The sequence below is a fragment of the Paralichthys olivaceus genome, chromosome 23 (assembly GCF_024713975.1).
Source record: "Paralichthys olivaceus isolate ysfri-2021 chromosome 23, ASM2471397v2, whole genome shotgun sequence".
In the NCBI taxonomy this organism is placed as follows: domain Eukaryota; kingdom Metazoa; phylum Chordata; class Actinopteri; order Pleuronectiformes; family Paralichthyidae; genus Paralichthys; species Paralichthys olivaceus.
This window is the reverse complement of record NC_091115.1, coordinates 11,524,896-11,535,983: the sequence shown is the minus strand read 5'-3', so window position 1 is coordinate 11,535,983 and position 11,088 is coordinate 11,524,896. Positions and strand designations below refer to the sequence as shown.

Below are 11,088 nucleotides of genomic sequence, written 5' to 3'. Positions count from 1 at the left end.
TTAATCATCGTAATCTTGACGGTTATCGACACTGTTTTCTTACTACACATCACTGAGCTGCTTATTAACACACAACAATGCCTCCGGATCATTTCTGTACAGGAGACATTTTTAGGTCACCGGCTCGTTGCAGGAATCTGTTTAGGAAATGCAAATGAAAACTGGTCGTTTCCTCATCTGTGTTGCTGTTTTAGATATTTCACACATATTATGTAAATTACTTTTTTACATTCTCACACACAATCCCACTCATTTTATTCACACATTTGCCGAAATGTCCACCTCCGCATATCCAGCCTTGACCTATTAGACCAACAATGTTCCTGTATCACAATTACTCTCAGCCATTGTCCCATTGTTCTGGTCACACCGCGCTGCCTGAAAACAACTCTTCTGATCACCTCGCATCCTTCCCTCCGGGGAGGAGTGAATCTCACAACATTCCGAGGGCGTTTTTGTCAAACTGCCTTTTCTCGCACTCTGATTAATCTTCATTTGAATTTCAGAGGAGGGATAACGTCGGCGTTTCATGGAGCTGGTGGGGGATCGGAGGGGATTTGGAAGATAGTTCAACCTGATGTGACAGAGCAAGAGCAGCCGCTTCCTGCAGAGATGATGTGAACACTTTGATAAAGAGTGGAGTTTTAAAACTTTGGTTTATGCTAATTATTTGTAGACATTAGTATAAATTCACAGTCAGACACATGATGCTTTTTCACTTTTTCTTTTCTTTTGAGTGTCATGCAGGATTTGTCTTAAAGTAAAAGTTATAATGATGAAACTGAATATGAGAATAATGTGACAAATGATTGTCTATAAAACTGATCCATTATTATTAAATATGTTGGTTTCAGTTGCAAGATGTGGCCAGGAAAGAAATTGAGAAGAATTACAAGTGTCCAGCCAAATGATCATTGTGGCCTGTGGCCATGTTGGCCTGCTGGCCCCTGTTCCTGTTTGTCCTTGTGCAGGAGTCAGCTATTTAAAGTTCCAGCTGCCGCCTCCTCCTCCGTCCAGTAGACAAAACACTCAACTCTGTTTAGAGCTCAAGGTCACTGACCACTTACCTTCAGCCAGTTCTTTCAAAAAAATGAAATCAAATAAAATGAATAAATAAAAGAAGGTTCACCTTGAGATACTTCTACAAGGAGGTGGACAACAAAAAAGGTTTATTTGCTCGCAAAGGGCAATCTTTTATATTTCTCATTTTTCAGAGAAAGTCTTCTCGGTGGTCTTGCCAAAGCAGAGCAGACAGTGAGTCTTATAAACTACAGACTCATAAAATTTCACATTCAGCTCTTTAGTTAGACTTTGATTCTTCGGTCCAACGTTGTCGTCTCCTGGTTACTGAAATTTAGTTTTTGAAACTTTTCCACCCAGTGAGTGATAATGTTGGAAATTGCATGGAAAATAATAATACAAATAAATAATTGAATACATCAGCATAAATATTTAGGACATGTGTCTATGACTGGCAATGGGGGCATAGACTATATATAAAAAAGAAGTCTATGAGTAAATAATTACTTTGCACTTGATTTATAATGTCACTAAATATTTTCGTGCAGCGTTTATGGTCTCAAGCTTGAGTTTCAAGTCTTCTTCGATACAGCTCGATGTTTATTTTCTAAATTCTTGTCCCATTTCGAGTAAAATAAGCGATAGAGCACTGCATGCGCTGGAGTATGCCAAACTCCAGGCTTCAATATGGCACCGATGGGTGACGTCATGGTGGGTTGCCACTACAACAGAGGAAACTATGAATATGCAATGGAGTAAGTGGGGTATTTGAGAGTTTTCCTGTTCTTCCCACTTTGCCGACTTTGTGGAAAATGCAAAACAGCTCAGACAAAATCTTAAACAATTCATAGGTCTGGAAGCAGCTGAGTCACTGCGGCCGATCTGTAATTGCCTTCAGCACACTTACCACTCGAGTAATATCTTCTATTGCCTGAGCTTAGTTTGATTTGTTAAATCTGTTCCACCTCAGTTATTTCTTTAGCATGGGAATGCTTCGCAGTGCCAGCTCACTCGAATTGAAACTGACAAAATTGTATTTCTCATTTCAGAAAGGAATATAACTGAATAGTTGTGAAGATACAACTTTATACAAATATATATATTTTAAAACCCTCACTTGTCAGTTTTGTATTAAACCTGGAGGGAGAAGAAAATCTGTTCTCCAATATGTTGAAATATAAAAAAGACTTCATTTCAAAATACGACAAACTAATTTGGATTGAGAAGGAGGCAGCGGTGTCAGAGTAAATCCTTTGTGATACCTTGTTGGTACAGTACGTCTCTCCCACTTTATTACAATGGAAACAGCTTCACTGGGGAACTGTAGTGAGTGTGAGGCAGCCACTTGACCGCCGACTGTCGTGCAATCACTCTGAGACTGTGGAGCTAAGTGATGCATCTAGTACCTTGACACTTGATTTCTCAGCAGCCTGCATTTCCAATGCTAATCTCCTGATCTGACAGCTGTGGTGAAGGAGCCAGGAATCTGTTTTTGTTTTCAAAGTATTATTGTGATTCTGTTTTAAACCTTTCTTGTCTTAGCGATCTTAGTTTTCTCATACGATAGTTTTGGTTCTAGGTTTCCCTGTTGCTCACTGCTAGAGTCCAGACTCGACCCCATTAACTAGTGGCAGCGCTGTATCCGGAATGTTTTTGTCTCATTAATTTGGCTTCAGGAAGAAGTGGTGACACGTCGTTTATCTTCAGATACAATCTACAGCCTCACAGCTGCTGGCATGGCCACTGTCCTGGTTTTTATTGATACTCTGACACTTTGCATCAGCCACTTTTTGCCCTTCACAGTCAGTCTCCTCTTTACCTGAACACACATCAGAAATCCACCACAAGTCCCTGAAACACCTTCATGCTCCCACATTCATTCTGTGTTGTTTCCCAGGTACAGCGTCCAACAATCAACAAGCAGCTGCTGAAGTTAGCGGCCGACTGTGCACGTGTTGTCGAGCCTAATTAGCTGTGACAAAGGAGCACTTATTCCAACGTGTACTTTAATGTTTCAATAATGATGTATGCCGTTTCGTGACTGAAATGGCATGAGAGCTTTATAGAGTGAATTAATTGGTTTCTGAGGCATAAAAGCTTGTGCTTGAATACTGTTAGGGATGGCTAATTACAGAGGACTAATGTGTTTTTGTTTTTCCTTTGTCCTGAAGCTTTTCTCTGCTGGATTCACAACTACCAAGTGAAACCCACATGGAGTTCGAGGTCACGTCCCGCTCCCGCTTGGCTGGCGGTGGAGATCAATGGGCGGCAGCTGATAAAGTTACGTCAGATTAGCCTGTAAGAAGGAAATTCGATAATAGAGACCGAAGGAATCAAAGAACAGTCGGTCCATAGGCACATGCAGAAACACATGATCGCTGGACATGCCCTCACATCATATAACAAACACGTGTATAAGCACCGCGTGTTATGTACCTGTTGCCATGGAGCATCACTTACACCTTATAGGAGTTGAGACACTCTCTTAGTGGTTGTGCTCTTTTCACTGCAGCTGCCGTGGCAACCATATTATCGCATCCACTCTAACTGTGATTTTTTTTCTTTCTTTTGTTGCAGTTAGGATGACGGCAAGTCAAGAAAAAAACACTCAGGTACGTCATGAAGATGTTTATTTGTAGATAAAGATGGAGATAAAGATTTCTTCATGTTTGTGGGGTTTTTTAAATTTGTGATTTGATGCTATAAAACAGGGTGAAACGTGATGATTGACAGCTGAGACTGATTTGTGATTAGTCGGGCACATGTGTGGGTGGGACCTCGTTATCATGGCTTCATCCCCCAATCACCACTGCACAGACTCCCAATCTGCGAGATGGCAGCGTTTGTATCCAGGATTTTTTGTTGATAGTGGGAGGAAGTGGAGAAGCGTCGTCCATCTTTATCTTCAACTTTTCTTGGCAAAGGTGAAAGCTGTGCTCGTGGATTTCTAAATGTTGATCATTACTGTTGCTCTCAGAGGCTTAGTTATACATGGCCTTTAATATTAGTGATATTGGGTATTCAAGGTAGGTAGTAGTTTATATTGATTTTAAATGCCAACAATTAGCATAAGTGAGATTCATCAATACCTTAAACTATGGATTTACAGTAATGGTCAGATTTCAGATACCATTAATGTCTTAATTCATCTGTTACTGTCTAGTTCTTGACGGTCTTGAGTTGGGCTGATGTGTAATGAATTCTGGGTAAAGAATTTTTTGGGTATGGCCAAGCAGCTGCGTCACACTGCTCAGCTCGGTTCACACCAGCAGGAGATGTTTGAATTCTGTAAGAACTGAACAGTTACAGGTTTATTCAACAGCAAAAACAAAAAGGAATCAAAATAGAAGAAGTTCCAGCAGAAATAAATGAAAGTTGCTGCAGAGCTGAGATGTCACAACTTGTTTTACCTCCTCATCACATCTCCTCGGACAATTTAAAACAGAAGATGAATAAGTCTATTTCCAACAGGTTACTGCCGCCTCCTCCTCTAATGACATACCTGACAACATCGGTAGACTTCACTGCAGAGTCAGCCTTAGTGTGAGATGGTCAAAATAATTCATCCTTGATTTAGAAACACTGCCCCGCTTGTGTTATCTGATTAAAAATGGAAGCTAGTGCTACATTATCTTTGTTGAAGCAGAGCTGGAAGACACATGCATGTTTGAAATGAATGACATCATACCCTCAGACATCTTGTTCCCAGATGTTCCTTAATTCATCATTGATGTTCCTTTTCCTGCATCCAGATCTCTAACTGTACTGTAACTACTGATCGTTATGAACATATTATCTTTTTAAATGGTTTCTTAATTTTATACCTTTCATGCTGCTAAATGAAGTCAAACCTCCAAGTAATAATATTTTACTGAGAAAGAAAATGTAGTACATTTGAACCGAAATACAAGAAAAGCAAATATTCCATTTCTTAATTTCAGATTGCAAACATTTATCTTTTCTGGGGTTATTATGATGATTTTTTAATGTAGGCAGAAGCTACTTAGTTCAGTGTGGCTTTTTTATTCTCGTATTAGATTTAATCCTCCAGTTTTTTTAACATACACATTAAAAACAGTATTAACATTATAGCAAATGTTCATATTTAATTTAACTGCAGACAGCCACCAGGGGGGCGATGGTGATGCTTTGGCTTCACTTTGAGGGAGTTGTCGTGTCATCCATCTTTATATACAGATCCTGAGCATAAGAATATTAAACATGACACAAAAAATAACACATTACACAAACAGTGAAAGATATAAGATTATTTATGACAAGAATTCAATCATAAACCTGTCATCTGTATAAACCCATGTTCATCTCCTTTAATCTATACTTTATTATTAAATGCATAGTGCACTAATGAAATCCTTTTCTTTTTTCCTTTCTGTGTCAGGAGACGTCTGACGGTGTGGGTGTCTGGCTCTGATGAGACCTGCTGGTTAATCCACAGTTTTCCTCCATGTCAGGCTTCAGCAGGAGGGAGAGGGTAAGTACAGGGTTGGGACGGACAAATGCAAAACAGGATGAAGCACAACTCCCCCAAGCTTGAAAACAAAAGACGGACGCGGCGTGAGACCAGACTTTAAATTTACCAATCGAGGAATTCATCTCACAGGCCACATCAGTGTCAGAGTATCAGGCAGGAGAGGTGCGCTCGCAGGTTTTTGGCTGGACGGCGAAATACAATTTTGCACGTCTACTGAAATAAAAAGTGAAAGACGTCCATTGATTTATGTGGGAGGATGGATTCCAGGCTCTGGCTCAGAATACAAAGAGAGTTGGGGGCAGTTATAGAAAGTCTGCTAGGTCATTCCTGGTCAGCACTTGGCTGCTGTAGCTTGCTGTACATGAAATTCTATTTTTTGTGTTTTACTTGTATCATAAGAGTGCTGCTCTTTGACTCCATGGTAGCTTTTTGTAAAGTCACACTTCTTTTCAGTGTGTTTTTATTCTGTCATCAGCAGGTAAAGACATTTTAAAGTTTCAGACGAGTCTTCGCTACTGCTGCCACTCAGGAACATACACTTTTACTTTGGCAACATATACTTTTACTTTGGAAACATATACTTTTACTCTGGCTTTTGCTTTTTTACCTAGTCGTCATGGCTCTGTGTGTCCATGGCAACCACTGTTACTAAAGCAAGGGAAAGGATGTAGGAGTGGATTTTACATGAATGAGTTCCCTGAAACATATGAAGAGAAAAAATTGTGAAGCAACGTTAGCTGCAGAGTTTCTGTCTGGGACAATAATCATAGCTTATGATGATAGTTGGCAAAACTTGCTAATAGAAAATAATATTAAACTGTTTCCTCACACATGCAGTGCATCTCTGTGCAGCACTTTCTCTTTGGGGTTCAGTATCTTGCCCAAGGACACTTCAGCATGCGGACTAGGGAAGACTGAGATCAAACCGTCGACCTTCTGGTTAGAGGATGACCGCTCTAACCCCTGAGCCACAGCCGCCCCACAGTGGCGGTGGTGGTGAAGAGCGTCAGTGAAGTGAGTGTTCCTGTGCTCCATGTCAGCAGCCCTGCTTGTCTTTTTAATGAATCACTGATCAAGATTCAACATTAAATGCTAATTATTTATCTTTTCAAGTCCAAGTCACATCAGTTTTTTACAGTGCAGGATTGAACTTGGCAGAGAGGAAAACCCCGCGGCATATGGCGGAGGTAGGGGTGGGGGGGCGTGATTGGCTCACCGTCAACGTACAGCTCATGGAGATAAAAAGATCTTTCACGTCACAGAAGGAAAAGAAATCTACTGACAGAATTCTGCTCAGCTGCATCAGATTCAGGCCCCTGGTATCATGCATGACTCCATGTTAGACAATCATGGCTTCCTGTGACTCAGTAGAACAGAGCCACTGCTCTTGTTTCAGTGACACTTGTGCTTCACAATGACAAGTTGAAATGTCTGCGTCAAAATGTTTTTAGTGGTGAATGAATCAAAGAACCACAGACAGTCAAGTTTAACTTTAATGATTATATTTGCAACGCACCTTTAATCCATCAATCTTTATTATTAAAAACAATTAAAGTTTTGTAAAGCTGCCTGTTATGAGTCACGACCCCAGATTAAGATGAAGATCTAGTGAAACATGAGACATTTCTTTAGTTAAGAAATCACAAATAAAGAGTTTTATTCCAAAATGAACTTGACATTGGTGCATTAATTAAAACTAAAATAATTTATATGTCTAGTGCTCAGAGGAAAGTTGTGTTCCTTTATTTGAAAATGGAATGAGGTAAAGTTAAAAATGATAAGTAGTGATGTTTTGGTGTCACAAGGACAAAAAAAAACCAAAGAGCATCTCTATGAATAGATTCTACATGTGAATATTGAACATCTGTAGGGGAGGGACAAGGTTTTGTAGTGGGAGGACTTGTGGTTTCTGGTTTGACTTTAGCTGTTGCTGTTTCATGACAACATTTTACTTGCGTCTACTTTTTTCGGTGCTATGATAAACAGCTCTGTATTATTTCAGCTCTATGCTCTGGAGTCCTTCCAAAATAAATCCCCCTCCACTTTACATCTGATTGAGGCAATCATCACAGCGTATTGTCAAAATCTTTTTGTTTGCTATTTCCTCTGATGACATGACAGGATTTCTTCTCAAGAATGTAACCTGCAGTTACCATGGAGCATCTCCACCTCCAGCACAAATCTAGTTTTACCGAAATAGTCTATCATCCCAGCATGTAACCCCCCCCCCGGTTCCTAAAATAAATGTGATGCTGTGAGAAAGTTTGCTTGTGATGAAATGAACAAGGAAACTTTGGTCATATGAATCAGTACAAATGAGGACATATGGTTGAACACACAAACACGACTTGTTAGCAGGACTCAGTCTGTTCTAGAGAGAGTACATCCAACTACAGATACAGTATTTATCAAGTCATGTGCGGGTACTCCTCTGTTCTTGGTGGGGGGTCCCATCAATGCTGTCGGTGGATTCGCGTCACGAGTTAACGTTTCAGTGTGATGGTGTAAATTGTGGATGGCGAGAGGGAGAAGAAGTCGGGATCAGGGGAGGAGATCGTGGGAGGAAGCTGGGCAGATTTCAAGCCTCCTGCCGAGACGCTGCCTGTTTGGTTTCAGACTGAGGAGGAGAGAGGGACGGATGAAGTGAGAGTGGGAACAGTAAGACGTAGGGAGGAGGTAGGAAGGAGGTGAGGGGAGGACGGATCAGAAAAGAAGATAATGCGAGGACTCAGGGAGGAGGAGGTGTTGGAGAGCGAGAGAGCGAAGGATAACAAACGAGATTTCACAGTTTGTTCTCTGTGAACCTGTGAACAGATCACACTGGAAAATGTAACATTAAAGACCAACACACAAATATACATGTGCTCATGTACATGCAGGCCTTCACACGCAATAGAATGTGACTAATGTTTGTGTGTGTGTGTGTGTGTGTGTGTGTGTGTGTGTGTGTGTTGCTAATCATTGGCATCTTGCAATGTTAAGCAAAGTGTTTGAAAGCTCCGTTGCCTGGATCCTTGCAAATTGTGTTTGCATTTAACGCACACAATCAAAGTTATGTGTTGAGACAAGTCAGTTCAGTAAAGTGACAAACATTAGGAGTAATGAACTTGTCACGGTGGTCGAGTGGTTTGTGGCCTCGATCCTGAACTACATTGTGCCTGGTTCAGATCAGACTGAAGATTTTTTTAAGAGACGACGTTAGAGCTGCGTTTTTACCATGTGACACTTAGACTTGTTGGTACTTAATGTAACCAAACAAACATACTGAGTAACCTTTACTCAAGTTATTGACCAAAGCACTGCTGGGTTTTTTAATTCCTAAATGAACTGATTCCAGATCCTCCAGAGGTCAAACCATGAGTGTTTGTTGGATCATACTCTTCGTCCAGTGATCATGTGTTGGAGACATGTTGATATGGCGCTCACGCACCACCACAAAAAAAACATGAGCTCGGCATACTTCACTTCACACAGCATAGCAGAGAACATGCTGAGCTTGAATTAAATCAAGCAGATGAAACAGCCAACCGCCTGTTTGACTGATCATGAAAGGGTGTTTGCTGATTCAGGCAAGATTTGTATCCGAGGAAACGGTAATGGACGTTTGCTTTCACATGGTGTTGATGTTATTGGAAGAACTGGAAAATTGAGACTTGGATTATGTAGTTATATGTAGTCAGATAGAAATGACCAATTTACACAGATTAATAATGAATAAATTCCGAGTATACATCCTCCTTATGCAATATGTCAGAATATGATGCTTTAGAAAACTGTTTGTTTGTTTGTCGTGTCGGATGCAGTATGGGTCAGGAAGCAGATCTGGATCCTGCAGCTGATCTAAGGTCTTGTTTTTTTTTCTTTCGTTAATATTGTGAGATCTTGCAACTTTTTTGTTGATTTCTCAGAGAATACTTTCTGTATATTATCTCACCCAATGTACAATTACCCTGTGACTCTCAAAAATAGAGCTGATATAAGATTACGTTTTGTTCCTCAGGTTAGTGCCAAGTATTTGACATTTGTCTGAAATGTAGTGATAATTAGAACACGACCAAAAACAAGTTTCTGTCAGGTCACAGTGACCTTTGACCCCCATCATCACTTCATCTCTGAGTCCAAATAGAAAGTAAAATTTCAAGAAATTATCTCGTAGCGCTCCTGAATATCGCCCTCAGCCCCCACAACGGTCAAGGTCACAGTTACCTTTAACTTCTCCTATTTTCTCGAGAGACCTCATCGAAAGAAAGAGAAAAAAAATCACGTACTCTCATAGAAAATAATAACTGTCTCACTTTGGCAGAAAAGTGTTGGTGTATGTCAGAGTCTGTTGCTCATAATGATTGAGGAAATAAGCTGCTGGAGCATTTAAAGGTAACTGAAGCTGAAACAATCAATTTAAGTACCTACAAGGGTTTTCGTGTTATTGTCCTGCTGCAGAATATAAGGTTAAGAAGTGTGACATTTACTTTAGTTTGAGATATTTTCATTAAAGCATTCCCTCACTCACTTGACCTTTCTCCAGAGGCCGGCGCTAATTGTGTGAGTGTTTCTCTGGCCGAGTTTCAGAGCGACTGCAGCCCCCCCCCCCCCCGAGAAGGGGCTTAGGAGTCGAACATAACAGTAGCTTGACCCTCCGAGCCGCTTTTGCCTCTCGTGGTTTTCCGGCCCCATTGCCGAGTCCCTGTCTCACCTCTGAAATTGAAATTAGGCATTAAACTCTGTTCTAGCCTTGAGCCCCCCCGCTTTCTAAAATAAACCTGCTCTTCATGCTCCCGTTTGCTTTTCTTTCTGTTGCATTTATGCTGCCGGCCGCCGGGACTCATGCTGCGCTCATGGCTGTGGTTTAATGTGTCCATTTGCACAGTTTACTGTGTGAGGCAAATTGGCAAAGAAAAAGAAACATATGGACAGGGAGAGAAAAAGGAATATAAAGGCAGCTCAAATAGGTATAATACCAGTTTCCATGGCGATAGTTATGCCAGCACCTAATTTTGGAGTCATTTATAATAGAGATTGACATTAATATACTGTTTGACAGGAGTGGAAATGTCAGGATGAAGAAAAATCCTGGTGTCTTGTACGAGTATTAGCCGAGTGTTTGCTGAAGGTTTGATGCTGTCAGAGAGCAGCTGCGGACTGGACACAGGTCCTGAATGAAAACACAGGAGAGCATCAATCGTGTTTTTGTGTCTCTGTGTGTGTGTGAACTAAACATTGCTGACACTTGTGTTTCTGTGCATTGGAATAAAAATTGTAATTCCTCTGCAGCTCTGAATCAATTTACATTTAAATTATAATAACCAACCAACAAACCCTGCACCATTGGACTAAACCTAGAATTTTCATTTAGCCTGTGGGGCTACGCTGTCATTTCATTATTCTCACACAAGCAGGAAAATGTTCTGCCAATTCATTTTAGAAAAAATTAAAATAAAAATAACAAAAACCTGCATATTCCTTTTTTCTACATTGTCTTCCACACAGGGGCAGTATTTTGTATTCGGATGTTGAAGCATTGTCTTTTGAAGTTAACAGTAAGTAACTAAGGAACTAAGTAAGTAAGGAAGTATGAA

At 40.5% G+C, this 11,088-nt stretch overlaps 1 long non-coding RNA gene across 2 annotated transcripts in view; it reads left to right on the top strand.

Annotated features, from left to right (window-relative positions):
* Nucleotides 1-3,504: 3,504 nt before the first annotated feature.
* The window catches only part of LOC109632670 (uncharacterized), a 30,895-nt gene continuing 23,311 nt past the window's right edge, over nt 3,505-11,088 (top strand). The window contains exons 1-2 of one of the 2 annotated variants that reach the window (XR_011240213.1): nt 3,505-3,632; nt 5,420-5,512. This is a non-coding gene — a long non-coding RNA (uncharacterized lncRNA). Of the gene's footprint in view, nt 3,633-3,761; nt 3,945-5,419; nt 5,513-11,088 lie in introns of those variants that run through there. The other variant, XR_002202940.2, reaches the window with a different exon arrangement.